The following is a 17,073-nucleotide window of genomic DNA, read 5'->3' as shown; positions in this document are numbered from 1 at the left end:
CAAAGTGATTCAGTTATATGTACATATTTTTTCAGATTATTTTCCATTATACGTATTGCAAGGTATTGAATGTAGTTCCCTGTGTTATACAGTAAATCATTGTTGCTTATCTATTTTATGTATAGTAGCTTGTAACTATTAATGCCAAACTCCTAATTTATCCCTCCCCTGCTCCCTTTCCCCTTTGGTAACTATAAGTTTGTTTTCTATGCCTATGAGTCTATTTCTGTTTTCTATATAGATTCATTTGCATTATTTTTTAGATCCCACATATAAGTGGAATCATATAACATTTGTCTTTCTCTGTCTGACTTATATCACTTAGTATGATAATGTCTAGGTCCATCCATGTTGCTGCAAATGGCATTATTTCATTCTTTTTTGTGGCTGAGTAATATTCCATTGTATATATGTACCACATCTTCTTAAGTCATTCGTTTGTTGATGGGCACTTGGGTTGTTTCCATGTCTTGGCTATTGTGAATAGTGCTGCTGTGAACATAGGGGTGCATGTATCTTTCTGAATTACAGTTTTTTTCCAGATATATGCCCAGGAGTGGGATTGCTGGATCATATGGAAACTCTATTTTTTAGTTTTGTAAGGAACCTCCATACTGTGTTCCATAGTGGCTGCACTATATCTTTACTATTCTTGAAGCCTCTTCTTACATATCAATTTTAGAAGTTGAAGCTTCTCAATTGTACAAAAATTCTGCTGGCCTTCTGATCATGATTAATTTATATATTACATTATAGAGAATGGAATGTTTTTATGCATAAACACAATATATTTGTCCCTTGATTCAGATCTTGTTTTATATCTTTCAGTGATAACAATTTTCTTCATAGACTTGATATATTTATAATTGTTTCAGCTCATCACCCATTCCAACTTTCTAAAAACCCTTTTGACTTTGAAAATAGCCTATGTGATATAATGAGTTGACATTCTTTTGGGCCATGTTTTATATTGTTGACTGGTAGAATGTATTGATATACCCTGGACAGAGGAACTTTAGGTTTAATGTCCTAGTTGATGAAGCTTTTGCCTTTGTATGGTGCTAAATGCCAAAGACTCTGGGGTAAGGAACACAAATTTCAAATCCAAATGATTATCAGCTTCCTTCAGTACACAGCAGGCCCCTCTTGCCCTGTAGACAGGGCCCCAATATGGTCCCTCTGCTCACAGCAGGTGGTGTGTATGCATTTAAGATTGTGCCTGGTTGAATTCACTATGTCCCCATTCTACAACATTTTGGTCTACACAGAGGCCCACTTCAGCAAGACCCACTGCAGCCTACCGTGTCCTGACACCCTGTGAGTCCACTTGATCTTCTACAGGTTGTTCATGAAAACCCTTTTTAGTATGTGCCATTCAAACTTGACCTTGGTAGGCCCAATTTTTTTTCAGCAACTGTTGAGCCCAAACATGGACTGTCTTACATGACCCAACTGTCCACGGTCCACTTGGCCTTATTGGACTTTTGGCAGTTATCCAGGAGCTGTTAAAAATTTTAACAGAGAAGTTAAAAGTCTTGCCGAAGGTAACACAGCTAGGAATTACCAAAGGTAGAATTTAAAATCAAGCCAGCTAGCTTCTGTGCATGTGAATCAAAACACTTTAATGCCTCCAGATTTAATTGAAATTGTGATGATCACACATCAGTTTCAAAGACACTGAGTCCAGAATCCAGTGTTACACAGTCCAGTGTCAGCCTGAGTTGTCATAGCCGATCCACCAAATTTTATGGGATCCTATGGGGTTTGGACTCCACAAGTACCGCTCCTGTCATTGCCTTTTAGTAGTAACTTAGAACAGCTTTTTTCCCACACAGTCACTGGGGCTTCTTCCTGGTTGCCTGAGATGGAAGCTCTAATGTGATCTACAAGCGTGGGATAGGATTTTGCCCAAATCCTAATAGTTCTACCAAGTGTTCGTCTTCTTACCTAGTTTTGAGGACCTGGCAGGGCCAGTGACTTGTCCTTCAGTATTCAGTATTCTTCAGCAACTGCATTTCCCGCCCATGTGATTCCCATGTGCAGGGCTGGCATCCATTCAACACAGAAGGCACAGTGCCCAGGGCCTGTGATACTTTAGGGCTTACACAAATGTTTTAATTTTCTTTTAAAATCAGAAGGTAAAATGAATATAATAATAATGAATATATAATAATAAATCCAGCCTGGATTATATTTGTCTTTATATCAACATAGTCACAAATAGAATTCGTAATATTATGGAGGAAGCCCCCTCAAAGGCAAAAGTGCCATTATGTCAAAAGTCATAGGGGCCCTGCCAGTGTGTATTAGTTATGTTTTGCTGCATAACAAGTGACTCAAATTAAGCATCTTTAAATCGCAAACGTTTATTTCCTCAGGTAGTTTCTGAGGGTCAGGAAGCTGGGAGTGGCTTAGCTGAGGGTTGCTCTGGCCCGGCTTTCTCTTAAAGCTGCCGTCATCTGGAGGCTTAGCTACAGGAAGACCTGCTCCTCAGCTCACTCCTGTGGCTGCTGGCAGGTCTCTGTCCCACACTGGCTGTTGGCCACATACTTCAGTTCCTCCCACTGTGCCTCTTCATAAGCTGCCTGAGTGTCATCACAAAGTGGCAGGTAGTTTCCCTCAGAATGAGTGATCCAAAAGAGAGAGACCATGATGAAAGCTACTGTCTGTTTTATTGTTTGTTTGTTGTTATTTTTGTTGTCTTTTGCTTACCCCAGCAAGGCATATTTTTTGCATATGCTACGTATCTCTTGAGGGTGGGCATAGAGGTTCTGCTCATCACAGTTACCAAGGGTGATAGAAATTCCATCTTCACACACGGTGCCACAATTGTAGAGCCAGGGAAAAGAAAACATGTTGCAACACGTGGTGGCTTTTAACAAATTATTATTATTTTTCGTGGTTTGAAATAATTATAGACTCACAGGGAAGTTGCAAAAATAGTACTGAATTTTTAATTTTCCACCGAGAAAGCAGGCACCTCTTCCAAATAGAAAAGTGCTTCTGAGACCCTGTCCTCTGAGCTCTGTTTATAAGCCAATTAGCTTCACCAAGTCCATACAGTTCCAAGGGGTCTGCCCTTTTTTCTGTAGCTAGAAGTTCTAATCTGTAAAGGACAGGAGGTTGACTCACAAACATGAAAACAAACAGGAACTCTACTTAAAAGTAATCATGTAACACGTATGTAAATGCACTAAAAAGGACCCGGCAGACACACACCATTGACTCAGGATCCCCTCTGGGAGTTGATGTTTGTCAGGGGTGACAAGAGTAAAGAGGAACCTTAAGGTTTTACTCTCTATATGTCTATATAGTTTCAGTATTTCATGAGAGTGTATTCATGTATTACATCTGTAATTAATTTTTTAAGAAAAAATAGGGTAGTCAGAAAATTTTTATTCTTTCTTTGTCATCTACCCCCCGTTTTTAAAATCAATTATGCAGATAGAGTCACATCCATTAAAACATTTCTCAGGTTTATCCTTACTCCCTCCCACATAAAAACCCATCAGGGATGATCCAACTCCTGCCTGGAAGTCTCCAATCAGAAGTCTGGAGGGGCTTGAGGAGGCCTCAGTCCCTCAACCTTTCCTACGACTGTGGCTCCAGATATCAGATAATGGTCAAGATCATTGGTCCATGACCGAAGCTTTAAGCCTCCCCCGACTTCAGAGATCCTTGGTTACCCAAACTGCCTTGACTGTGTGGTTCTGAGGAAACCATGTCTGGGGTCACCTTGCCCTCAGCTCATGTCTCATTAACACACCACTGTGCAGAGTTGGGAGTTAGGGGGAAACAGTAAATTCCACTAACACAACACTGTTTCCATAGCACCAAGGCTATTCTGTTTCTACCCAGGGGTCCTCAGTATTCTCTGCTGTGGCTTCCAGACGCCCCTTCCAAATATAACTGAGGTGAGGTGAGGGATGGAAGTGAGACCAATCCCAGTTATGACACCAAATGCAGCATTTATTGAACTGCAGACCGAGGGGAAACATACACCCAACACACATCCAGTACACACCCCCCCTATATACACACACACACAGTAAATTACCAGTTTATATTCCAAAATCCCAGCAGAAAGGAAGTGACCAGACAGGACAAGAGCAGATACAGTCAATCTTAGAGCAGCTTCCCCTAATCCTGGAAATCCTCTAAGGATTTGTGAAGCGATCAGAGACACGACAATGAGTGGTCCAGGGCAAATGAGAAGTCTAATTTTGTGCTTCTCTGCTGAACTTTTCACATTACTCTTCAGGAAGAACTTGCCCAAATCCACTGCTTATTGCTTCTATTTAAGGAAATGCTTTATTTTTTTTAACTTGTTATTTTATATTGGAGTACAATTGATTAACAATGTTGTGTTAGTTTCAGGTGTACAAAGTGATTCAATTATACATACATTTTGACAATATTGATTCTGCCAATCCAAGTACATGATATATCTTTCCATCTGTTTGTGTCATCTTCGATTTCTTTCATCAGCGTCTTACAGATTTCATAGTACAGGTCTTTTGCCTCCTTAAGTAGGTTTATTCCTAGGTATTTTATTCTTTTTGATGTGATGGTAAATGGGATTGTTTCTTGAATTTCTCTTTCTTATCTTTTGTTGTTAGTGTATAGAAATGCAACAGATTTCTGTGTATTAACTTTGTAACCTGCAACTTTACCAAATTCATCGATGAGCTCTAGTAAGACTCATCAAGAAAAAAAGGGAGATGACTCAGTAAAATTAGAAATGAAAATAGAGAAGTTACAATGGACACCACAGAAATACAAAGGATCATAAGAGACTACTTACTACAAGCAACTGTATGCCAATAAAATGGACAACCTGGAAGAAATGGACAAATTCTTAGAAAGGATAATCTGCCAGTACTGCACCAGGAAGAAATAGAAAATATGAAAAGACCAATCACAAGTACTGAAATTGAAACTGTGATTAAAAAACTCCCAACAAACAAAAGTCTAGGACCAGATGCCTTCACTGATGAATTCTATCAAACATTTAGAGAAGAGCTAAAACCTACCCTTCTGAAACTGTTCCCAAAACATTGCAGAGGAAGGAACACTCCCAAACTCATTCTATGAGGCCACCATCACCCTGATACCAAAACCAGACAAAGACACCACAAAAAAGAAAATTATAGGCCAATATCACTGGGGGACATAGATGCAAAAATTCTCAACAAAATACAGGAAATGCTTTAAATTGTTGGGTTTTCCTGTCTTAAACCAAGCTGAACATCTAGAAGGCCTCATTTTCACTTGGGGAGAAAAGCAGTCAGTGACTGGGATATCCTGAATCAGTATCTGCCTCCAGCTTCCCAGGGCTCAGGAAAGTCCATTTCCTTTCTTTTGTAGAGTTTATTAGTGCCTTTTTGCTCTGCACTGTCATCAGATTTATGGAGGCTTGTATAAGTTATTTATCTTTTCCAAGAATCAGTTTGGCTTTTCTATATTTTCTTTATTGTTCACTTTATTAGTTATTTTTATTGTTATTATTGCTTTCCTTCTATTTTCTTTGAGTTCATTCTACCGTTTTTCTTTTTTTGAAACTTGAGTTGAATTCTTAACTCATTTATGTTCAATATGTCTTGAATTCTAATAAATGCAACTTAAGGCTATACATTTTCCCCAAATTTGTCTTTGGATGCACCCCCCCAAGTTGTGATTGGCAGTGCTTTGAATATTTTTTAGTAGTATTTCATATTTTATATTCTATTCCCTTTGAACTCAAGTTAGAAGTAAATTTTTTATTTCTAACTATTTTTGGTTTCTTTATCTTTCTATTGTTGATTTCTAATTTATTTTTGCATTGAGATTAGAGAACATGATAGATGTGATTTTGACTCTGCAAATAGCTTCTATTTCCTAATTGCCTAGTGGTAGTCAATTTTTGAATGTTTTAGGATATATGTATCCTATAAGTATGCCAGAGTGTATTCTATATCCTTCCTGATGTTTGCTAAGCTTGATAAAAAAATTTCCCAAAGATAGATATGTTTAAAATCTCTCACACTAACATTATGGATTTGTCAATTTCTCTTTGTAATTCTTAAAATTTTTTCTATATATTTAAGATTATCTTGGCAGATACACAAAACACATAATTATTATAAATTCTTAAGGGATTATTCCATTTATTATTACATAATCTCTCTTAATCCTTATAGTACTTTTATGGACTGAATTGTGCCCATCTGTTGAAAATTCATCTGTTGAAATCCTAACCCGCCGTACCTCAAAATATAACTGTATCTGGAGGTAGGGCCTTTAAAAAGTTAATTGAGGTAAACTGAGGTCAAATGGGTGGGCCCTAATCCAACAGGACTGGTACCCTTATAAAAAGAGGAGTTTAGGACACAGACATGTACTCGCATAGGGGAAGACGATTTGAGGACACAGTGAGAAGGCGGCTATCTACAAATCAAGGAGAGAGGCCTCAGGAGAAACCAAACCTGCCAACAACTTAATCTTGGATTTCTAGTCTCCAGAACTATGAGAAAAATAAATTTCTGCTGTTTAAGTCAGCCAGTCTATGGTATTTTGTTATGGCAGCCCTAGCAAACTATTACAGTGCTTTTTATCTTTTATTAATAATGCTATATGAGCTTCCATTTGGTTATTATTTGTCAGGTATATCATAAAGATTGGTAAGAAAGAACAAATGTGTGGTTATTTATAGATGCCATGATTGTATAGATAGAAAAGCCTATGACATTTTACAAAACTCCTAGAACTAATAAGTGAATTTAGCAATATTTCAGGATACAGAGTCAATATACAAAAACCGTTTGCACTTCTAGATACTAGCAACAAACAATTGAGAAATGAAATTTGAAAAAAAATTAAAGTGGAGATGAAAAAACAGATGATTGAATATATAAATTGGGAGTCAGTGGATGGGGTTGATTAGAGAAAGAGCTTAAATCAATCAGGGAAGTGGTCCCATGATCCAGCTGTGGGCATTCCAACATTTAAAGGTCAAACAAGAGAAGTAGAGAGGGCAAGGGAGACTAAGAAGGAGTTGCCAAGTAGATAGAGGAACTAGAGAGGATGGTGTCGCAGAAAACAGAGAGGAAGTGTGGCCAGTAGAGTCCACTGCTGTTGAAAGGCCATGAACGATAAAGATAGACATATGACCATCTTATTGGCAACATAGATGTTAATGCTGGCTGAAGCCCAATTAGTTTGGGTTCCAATGTAACTAAGACATAGGAAATAAAGATAGCTACTACAGGCAACCCTTTCAGAATGTTTTGTTATCAAGGACAAATATGCATTAGTAGCTGGAAGGAGACTGTGGAATCAAGGGAGATCCTCCCTCCCTCCCTCCCTTCCTCCCTTCCTTTTTTCCTTCCTTCCTTCCTTCCTTCCTTTCTTCCTTTCCTCCCTTTTCCTTCCTTCCTTCCTTCCTTCTTTTTCTTTCCTTCCTCCCTCATTCCCTCCCTCCCTCCCTTTCTTTCTTTCTGTTATGAGGCTGTTTCAATGTTCATAGGCTGGTTAAGGATAAGGAGGGGAGAATTGCAGAAGTCAAGTTCTTGGGAAGAAGAGAAGAGGTGAAAGCCAGGGCCCAAGCGGAGGGCTGATCTTTGATAGAATCAGGGTCACGTCACACACTTTACAAGAGGGAAAGCAAAAAGTATAGGCTCATATACAGCTAGGTTGGTCTGTCTTGTGACAGGAAGACATATAATCGTCTTGGCAGTGATAGGGGCATAGAGTGAATGAGATTGCAGGAGAAAGAGGAGTTGTAAGTGTGAACTAGTATTTGGGACGGGAGGGAAGTAAACACACCAGAAAGATATGATCAGATTGCTGAGGAATATTGAGAACCTGTTTAAAATTTATGGTTATGGAATTAAAGTGAAACTAGATAATGTTCAGCTGCTTCGGTGCAGGCATGAAGTAGTTGGAATGTTTGAGCTTCATTAGGGATGACATTTTGGTGGGCAAGTAGGACACAAGGAGAGAAAATCCAGGGAGTCAAGGTAAGGAGGTGATAAACATGACATGGAATCCAAGGTGTTTAAGGAAGAAAGTGAAGCCATAAGAAGAAGATTGATGGTGAAAGCCTGTCAGGGTCAATGGATTGAAGGTTTTAAAGAGGTTGAAGTGATGCTGAGATAGGAGTATTAGAGCAGGTGAGCTCTAGGTATGGGAGGTAATTGTCAGAGAGTGAGATGCTTGGAATTATCATTTCAGAGGTGATGCTGGTATTAGTGATGACAAGTTCAAGTGTATGGTGATGGGAAAAAGTGACTAAGGTGAGGTGGAAGAAAGTGTCATAGGAGATGCACAGTAATTAAGCCACTGTCTCTTAGCTCCAAACTCACGTTCTATACTTCCCCTTGTGATGTTAGGGCTGGGACTTGGCAAATCGTTTTTGCTTTGCTTAATGGTTCCCTGTTACACTCTGCCAATAGAGGAGTCTAGAGAGAGAGAGCAAGGCTGGAGGAGGAAGAAGGGGCTTCCTGACTGTTTCCTGTTTCTGTCACTATTACCCCAGCAATGTTTCTTCACCCAGGCAGCAGTTCCTTCCCATAGCAGCAGCAGAGTTCAGTTTGAGTTTTTCCTATACTCGCAGAATCAGCTTTATTGAGCCCATCTCAGAGACGCCAGCATCAGGCAAGCAACGCTGCTCTTCAGAGGTGTGTGCTTCAAGTCTTCAGGCCCTCCTCTTAGGGTCTAAGTTTTTATAATCCTAGCCTCCTCCCTTCCCTCCACCCCAGCCCTAGGGATGGTAGCTACCTACTGCAGTTGCTGCCTCTGTGATACCTTAGCGTTGTCTTTTTACCTTTTCAGTTATCTTGTTAAGAATTTTATACCTAGCTAACAATTCTTCATATTGAATTCTCTGTTCAAATAACTGGCACTGTTCCCATTTCCTGACTAGACTCTGATACAGGATGTGAGGATGTCAAGACACAGAACACTTGGGTGCTGATGTCAACTAGAATGGTGGTAGGAATAAGGGTGAACACCAAGGCGGTGATTCAGAGGTGAAAGTAATCATGAACGTGAGGAACTGAACACTACAAGAAGTGGGGCATTAGGTAATAAAGTCTGATGGATTTTGTATACTTAAATGTTTAACTTGTGATCTTGCTCGCCACGACTTAGGCTCAAAAATGACTGCACAGGGACTTCCCTGGTGGCACAGTGGTTAAGAATCCGCCTGCCAATGCAGGGGACTCGGGTTCGAGCCCTGGTCCGGGAAGATCTCACATGCCGTGGAGCAACTAAGCCTGTGCGCCGCAACTACTGAGCCTGCACTCTAGAGCCCGTGAGCCACAACTACTGAGCCCATGTGCCACAACTACTGAAGCCCGTGTGCCTAGGACCCGTGCTCCACAACAAGAGAAGCCACCGCCATGAGAAGCCCACACACTGCAACGAAGAGTAGCCCCCGCTCACCACAACTAGAGAAAGCCTGAGTGCAGCAACAAAGACCCAACTCAGCCAAAGATTAAAATAAATAAATAAATAAACAAGTAAGAAAATAAAAAAAAAGTGACTGCACTTAAAATCCACCAAATTCTTAAAAAAAAAATCCACCAAATTCTTTTCACAGGTGCACTTTATTTTTTTAAATTAAAAAAATATTGAAATATAGTTGATTTACAATGTTGTGTTAGTTTTAGGTGTTGTGTTAGTAAATTAATTCAGTTACATATATTTATATATTATATACACATATATAATATTTTTAGATTCTTTTCCATCATAGGTTATTACAAGATATTAAGTATAGTTCCTCTACTATACAGTAGGTCCTTGTTGTTCATCTGTTTTATATATAGTAGTGTGTATTGGTTAATCCCAAACTCCTAATTTATCCCTCCCCCCTTTTCCCCCCTTTGGTAACCATAAGTGTGTTTTCTATGTCTGTGAGTCTATTTCTGTTTTGTAAATAAGTTCTTTTGTATCATTTTTTAGATTCCACATATAAGCGATATCATATGATATCTGTCTTTCTCTGTCTGGCTTACTTCACTTAGTATGATAATCTCCAAGTCCATCCACGTTGCTGCAGATGGTATTATTCCAATTTTTTTTATGGCCATAGGTGCACTTTAATGACGTCTTCTCCTTCCACCTGGTAAAAATTATAAGTCAACATCTACTGTCTAGGTCAGTGTTTCTCAAAGTGCAGTCTAAGGATTATTTGCACCATATCTACTCGCATACTTGTTAAATGTGCATTCCTGGACTACACAACAGGTAGGGGGACCCACAACTGAGAGGTGTCCCAAATAGCATGTTTTTAACGTTAAAACCAGGACAGTCCTGAGCAAATTGGGATGGTTGGTCACCCTAACACCAGACCTACAGAATCCAAATCTTAAAGGGTAGGGCCGATGTCTGCATTCTGAACAAGCACCTTGGGTGGTTCTTAGGCACTCTAACATGAGAACTACTACTCTAGGTATCTCTGGGCTTGATGGTCTAGGTGGACCTCTTTCCTTCTGGGCTTCATGCTACCTCCTTATTGGGAGGCATTCCCTAACGAAGGTAGAGTGTCTCCCTTTCTTGTCGTGGAATGTTGTGGAAATCCTAGCAATCTCTCTGGCTGCTGATAGTAAGATCTTGAGCATAAAAAAAAAAGTGAATTACTTCCTTTGATTTCTTCCTTTGGTCCTTAGAACAAGATGCACCACCAGTGATTTTTCATGGTAGTGTGGGCTGGCCATGTGTAGTAGAAGCCTTATCCCCCCAGAGTTTCTCTGGCACATATCCAATGTTAGATAGCAAAATCCAGGTTGCCATAGCAAAATACTATAGACTGGGTAGTTAATACAACAGAAATAAAAGAGCAACATACAAAAATCAGTTGCATTTCTATTAGTAGCAGTGAACATATGGAAGCTGAAATTAAAAACCATTTATAAATACTATTTACAATTGCTTCAAAGAAAATGAATACTTAGGTATATACTTAAAAGCATGTACAGGATCTATATGCTGAAAACTACAAAATGCTGATGGAAGAAATCAAAAAAGGCAAATAAATGGAGAGATATAACTTGATTATGGATTGGAAGAATCAACATAAGAAAGATATAGTAACTGGACCGGGCCGGTACCCAACCCAAGTTTGGCTGCTCGCTGCTCAAAAGACCAATACTAGAGAGACAAGTGTTGGTGGAGAAGGAAAAGTTGCTTTATTCAGGAGACCAGCAATCTGGGAAGATGGTGGACAAATGTCCTAAGACCATCTCCAAGTTGCTGATTGGAGACAAAGGTTGTAAAGGCTTTGTGAGGGAGGGAGCTGCAGGGTACATGATCAGCTCGTGCAGAATCCTCAGATTGTTGGCATCAAGGTGAAGTTTCGAGCATCATCAGTCTTCTGGTTTCAACTAGTCTGGGGTCTCTGTGCTTGTGGTCAGCAGTTGTCATCTGGTGGGCTCTGCTTCCCGTAAAAACAACTTAGGAATGTGTGTCAGGCCTTTATCGATGGCTTTCAGGGAACTGGGAATTTGGTGACTCTGCTGTGTGGCAGATTTATAGTCTACATTGTTGCCATTTGCCCTGTCCAGCAGCTATTCTTTATTTCTAAATCTTCACATTTCCTAGTCACTAATTCTTAAGCCAGCCTGCCTGGTTACAATATCAGCTCTCCCCCAAGGAATCTATAGGCTTAATGCATTTCCTATCAAAATTCCAGCAAGATTTTATGTAGATATGGGTAAGCTTATTTTAAAACTTACATGAAAAGGCACAGACCCTAGAATAGTTAAAACAATCTTGACAAAGATAAATGGGAGATTGGGATTGACATATATACACTACTGATACTATGTATAAAATAGTTAACTAATGAGAACCTACTGTATAGCACAGGGAACTCTGCTCAATGCCCTGTGGTGACCTAAATGAGAAGGAAATCCAAAAAAGAGGGGATACACGTATATGTATAGCTGGTTCACTTTGCTGTACAGTATAAATTAACACAATATTGTAAAGCAACTATACTCCAATAAAAATTTTTTAAAAAGATAAATGGGAGGAATCACTATCTGATGCTAAGGCTTTTAGTATACGGCTCCAGTTTATGTTGTGATATTTGCAAAGAGATATCAATGGAACAGAATAAAGAACCAGAAAGAGACCCACATACACATGCTCAAATGACTTTTGACAAAGATGCAAAAGCTATTGAGTGGAAGAGGGATATCCTTTTCATCAAATGGTGCTTAAGCTATATAGGAGGATGAAATGAACCTTGACCTAAATCCCACGCTTTGTAGAAAAAATGAATGCAAAATGGATCACAGACTTAAATGTAAAATGTAGAACTATGAATGTTTTAGGGGAAAAAAAGTGATAAATCTCATCAAAACTATAAATGTTTGCTCTGTGAAATCACGTGTGAAGAGGATGAAAAGACAAACTAAAGACTGGCAGAAAATATTTGCAAACCACGTATCTGACAAAAGATGAGTATCTAGAACATAAAATGAATCTCACAGCTCAACAGTTAAAAAAAACAATCCAATTAGAAAATGGGCAAAAGACATGAGCAGACTTTTTATCAAAGAGGATATAAAGATGACAGATAAGCACATAAAAACATGTTCAATATCATTAGCCATCGGGGAAATGCAAATTAAAACCACACTGAGACATCACTATACACCTCTCAGAATGGTTAAAATAAAATAATATTGACAACACCAAATGCAGGAGAAGATGCATTTGGAACAGGATATTGGATCCTGGAGAAGAGACTGGATCATTCACTCATCGGTGGCAGGAATGTGAAATGCTACAGCTGGTCTGCAAAAGTCTGTCAGTTTCATATGAAACTAAAGTTGTAACTACCACAAGACCCAGCAAGTGTACTGTTGGGCATTATTCCAGAGAAATGAAAACTACATTTATACAAATGTTCATAGCAGCCTTATCTGTAATATCTCCAAACTAGAACCAGCCCAGATGTCCTTCCACAGGTGAATGGTTAAAACCTGTGGTACAAACATACCATGGACTACTTTACTACTCAGCAATAAAAAGGAACAGACTATTTGATAAACTACTTGGATGAATCCCCAGAGGATTATGCTGAGTTTAAAAGGCCAATTGCAAAACCTGACATACTGTTCTCCAAAAGGTTATGTAACATTCTTGAAATTATAAAATTTTAGAAATGGAGAACAGATTAGTGGTTACCAGGAGTTAAGGCAGTGGGGATATGGGGGGTGTATAGGTGGGAGTGAGGGGGGTATGGTTATAAAAGGGCCACAGGAGGGATCCTTGTGATGTTGGACGTGTTCAGCACCTTGACTGTGGTGGTGCATGCACAGATCTACCCATGTGATAAAACTGTATATGGTGGGTCTAAATACACACACACATACACACACACACACACACACACACACACACAAGTCAAGCTGGGGAAATCCAAATTGGATTGGTGAACTGAATCGATGCCAGTATCCTGGATGGGACAGTGTACTGTAGTGTAGCGAAATGTTACTATTGAGGGAAACTGGGCAAAAGGTACACAGACTCTCTCTGAATTATTTCTTACAACTGCATTTTGTAGAGGAGGGAAACATTTCCCTTCTATTCCTCTTGGTTCTTTTGGCTGGTCTAATAATTAAATTGACACAAGACAGATTAACAGGACGAAAAAAACCCAAATTTAATTTTTTATGCACATAGGTCCCATAGGTATGGTACCTCAGAAGCGACTGAACCAGGCTGTTCATAGACCTTTTTCAAGGAAGAATCCATTGTGTGTGAAAATTTGACAAAACAAAAGGATTTGGGCTTATAGTAACAAAGTAATGAAGAAGTAACAAAGTTTGTTTTTACAGCTTCCTCTGGGTGGAAGGATGCCCTCCATCCGCTGAGTAGGGAGGATTCCTTCCGTGGGAGTTTTGTTTCCTGCTCTCAGGGGAACAAAGGAGGGTCAGCATGTTCTTCTTGGACTGGCTCTTTCTCAAGTAACTTTAATTCAGAATAATCAGTATGCCAAAGCGGCATATTTGGGATGGCCGGTTGTGGACCCCATCAGTGTGAATCAGCAATGATCTCAGTACGTATTTCAACTAAAAATGACACTTTGAGAGGTGTATTTCAACCCTGTTTCTGTCTGTCCCCAGAGGGGACGAAAGAAGCAAAATCTACTCAGAGGTGGGATATTTGCTGCAGGGCCACATAACAGGCTGTATATTTGAAGCTGTAAGTGGGGAGGGGCTGTTAGAGATTTCCAGGGACCGCCAAGTGGCAGCTGAAACGTGGAAGAACAACGCTGCACAACGGCTGTGGTAGGGAGTCTTGTGATCAAGGTGCCGGAGCAGAAGCTGTTAGCACACAAATGCGTTGGCTCAGTTCTAGGGTTTCAGTTTAAAGAATCTCATGAGGATTAAAGACACTTAAACACTTTCAAGCACTTACAGTTTTACCCAGAAGTTAACAACTTCAGAAACTGCTGATTTCAGCCTGTGACTTTTGATTAATGTTTTTTGATGGTTTAGTTCGCCTTTTTTTTTTTTTTTAAACGGGACTGCAGTAGAAGGCAAAAGATGAATTTATGATGCCAAGTAAATGGTTTGCTTGCATTGCCTTTTCCTTCAGTTTCAACCTTGTGGCTGAATTCCCTTTTTGGCTGTAATGTAGACACTGTTTTACCTTTTATCTGAACATGGTTTTTAGGCTGTGAGTACATTCCAGGCACTAATAGTCTATACAACATGAGCCATTTCTGAAAAAGTAGAACTCCATAGATTATTATTATTGTTGTCTTGATTTCTGTGTGATTGTTTTGCTTTTCTTCCTACCATGGGGGAAGCATGTTAAATATATAATAGATTGTGACCATCACATCTCCCAGCTTTCCTAAGGAATTGCAAAGATGTCTCTTTACATAAGAAATCCTGTCAGCCTTTCCTGAGTCACCTGGAGAACTGCAAGCTCTGGTAAATAAAATGCTTGACAGTTTGGAGTGTTTAGGAAGAAAGTGGAGAGGAAAGATGGAGTGGAAACAATTGTAGGAAAGAGACAAGGGACCTGGTCTGTTGCTCTTCTTAAAAAACAAACAAAAACCCCTCAAAATGTAACATTCCAGCTTCTTTAGTCCGAGTCTGATTGAAACAGTCCACCTCCTTCTGTTTATAATAGAAGTGTGGCAAGGCTGTGCTTGCAGAATGACGTTCTGTAACAAGCCATACTTAACATGCTTTCACAGTAGATGGCCTCTTAACCATATTTCACAGATAGATATGATTTGCTTTGGAAGTAACTGTCAGAAAAGCCCAAGTCCTGTTGTACTCTGTTTCCTGAGCCCAACTGGGAATTTATGGTTATTGCTTTCATTACTTAGTCTTAAGATTAGACCTTGAATTTTATGCTGTCAGAAATTTTCTGATGCTGGGCTCCAGTTAGCAAGGTCGGGAGCTCATTTGGACTCAAAAGTTGTAAAAGAATCGAGACATGATAAGTAGGTCAGTGCCGAAAGCTGTGAAAGACATGGTGATCAGATAATCAACCGAGAGCAACCATTTGGGACAATTTAGTCACATTAACGTCCTGATGATGTATAGGTTTTGGAAAAGAGAGACAAGGTGTCCGTGGTGGGGTAAGGGGAAGACTCTTGAAAAGACTGCAGAAATACTTGAGATGAAAGAAATGTTCACATATTGAGGTATGGGGAAGTCATTCTGGCTTATACAAGAGTTAACTTGAATATTATGCTAACTGCAGTAGCCTGTTTTTGGCTACAGTATATCAAACATACATTGTAACTCTGCTTTAATTATTTAAGAAGAGGGCACCTTGACCAGAAGTAAAGAATATCCATGTGAAAAACAAAGATTAAATGCCCTTCTTCCTGGAATGCCAATGTTGGTTCTCCTTTAATGATAAGACTCCCTTCCCAGGTGCCAAGGCCATACTGTCTGTGCTGGTCTGTTTTTTTTTTTTTTTTTTTTTTGGAAACTTGAAGAAATGTATCCCTGACTTGTTTAATGTTCTTTGCTCTGACAAGATATAAAACTGTGCTGAAAAACCCTGCTTCTCTGGAGCAATTTCTCAGAGTAATCTATGAAGCGGGCTTCTGGGCTATAGTCCTCAGTTTGGCTCAGATAAAATTCTTTTCTATTCTTATTATTGATTGTTCATTGATTATTTTCGTTGACACTTGCTAAAAGTGGCGTCTACATGTTAAAATAATTACTTTCAGAAACAAATGGGGAGAAGAAACCAGAATCCTAGGCACAGTGAATAAGTAGGTTGGGATGATAGTACATAAGGAACCTGGTTCCCATTTTCTTAAGGTTTGAATTTCTTCCATGACCATCACTCCCCCTCCCCCATACACCAAGCTACCCTAATAGAGGCAAAAAGGGGAGAGTAGAGCTTAGCAGTAAGACTCATCTGGGTTCTAGTTTGGCTCTGCTAGGTCACCATGAGCAAGTTTTTTAAGCCCTCAAAGCCTCAGTTTCCTCCTCTGAAAAATGATAGGATTATGTGCATCACATGTTTGTGGCAATGAATGAGTGAAATAAAGCATAAGCAGTTCCCGGAACGTGGTCAGCGTTCAGTAAATGGAAGGATTATCACTACTGATACTACTCACAACTGTCCACCACTCTAGCCTTTTCAAAATACAATCATGTCTGATACCACATGTGTTCATCTTTGTAGGAATACTGTTGCATGGATTGGGCAGATAGGCAGTAGCCCCATTTTACAGAGGGGAAAAAGGAAGCTCAATGATTAGTCCCCAGGTCACCCAGCTGGTGAGCAGTTGACCTTGGATTACAAGCACGGTGGTTCTTTAAGCCAGGATCAGAATTACCTGGATGATGATCGGAAGTCAGACTGTTGGGCGCCACCCACAGAGTTTCCAATTTGGTAGGTCTGGGATGAGGCCCATGAAATTGGATTTCTTCGCCAGAGTTCAGGTGATGCTGATGCTGTTGGTCTTAAAACCCCACTTTGCAAACAACCAAGCTGGACTAGAGCAATGGTTCTCAAATATACCTGCTCATTGCAGTCACCTGGAAGCTTAACAGAATCAACAAACCCATAACTGCCTCACGTCCATGGATGTTC

This window comes from Globicephala melas, chromosome 9, assembly GCF_963455315.2.
Source record: "Globicephala melas chromosome 9, mGloMel1.2, whole genome shotgun sequence".
Classification (NCBI taxonomy): Eukaryota; Metazoa; Chordata; class Mammalia; order Artiodactyla; family Delphinidae; genus Globicephala; species Globicephala melas.
The sequence above is the reverse complement of the archived record's forward strand: the minus strand, read 5'-3'. Positions refer to the sequence as shown.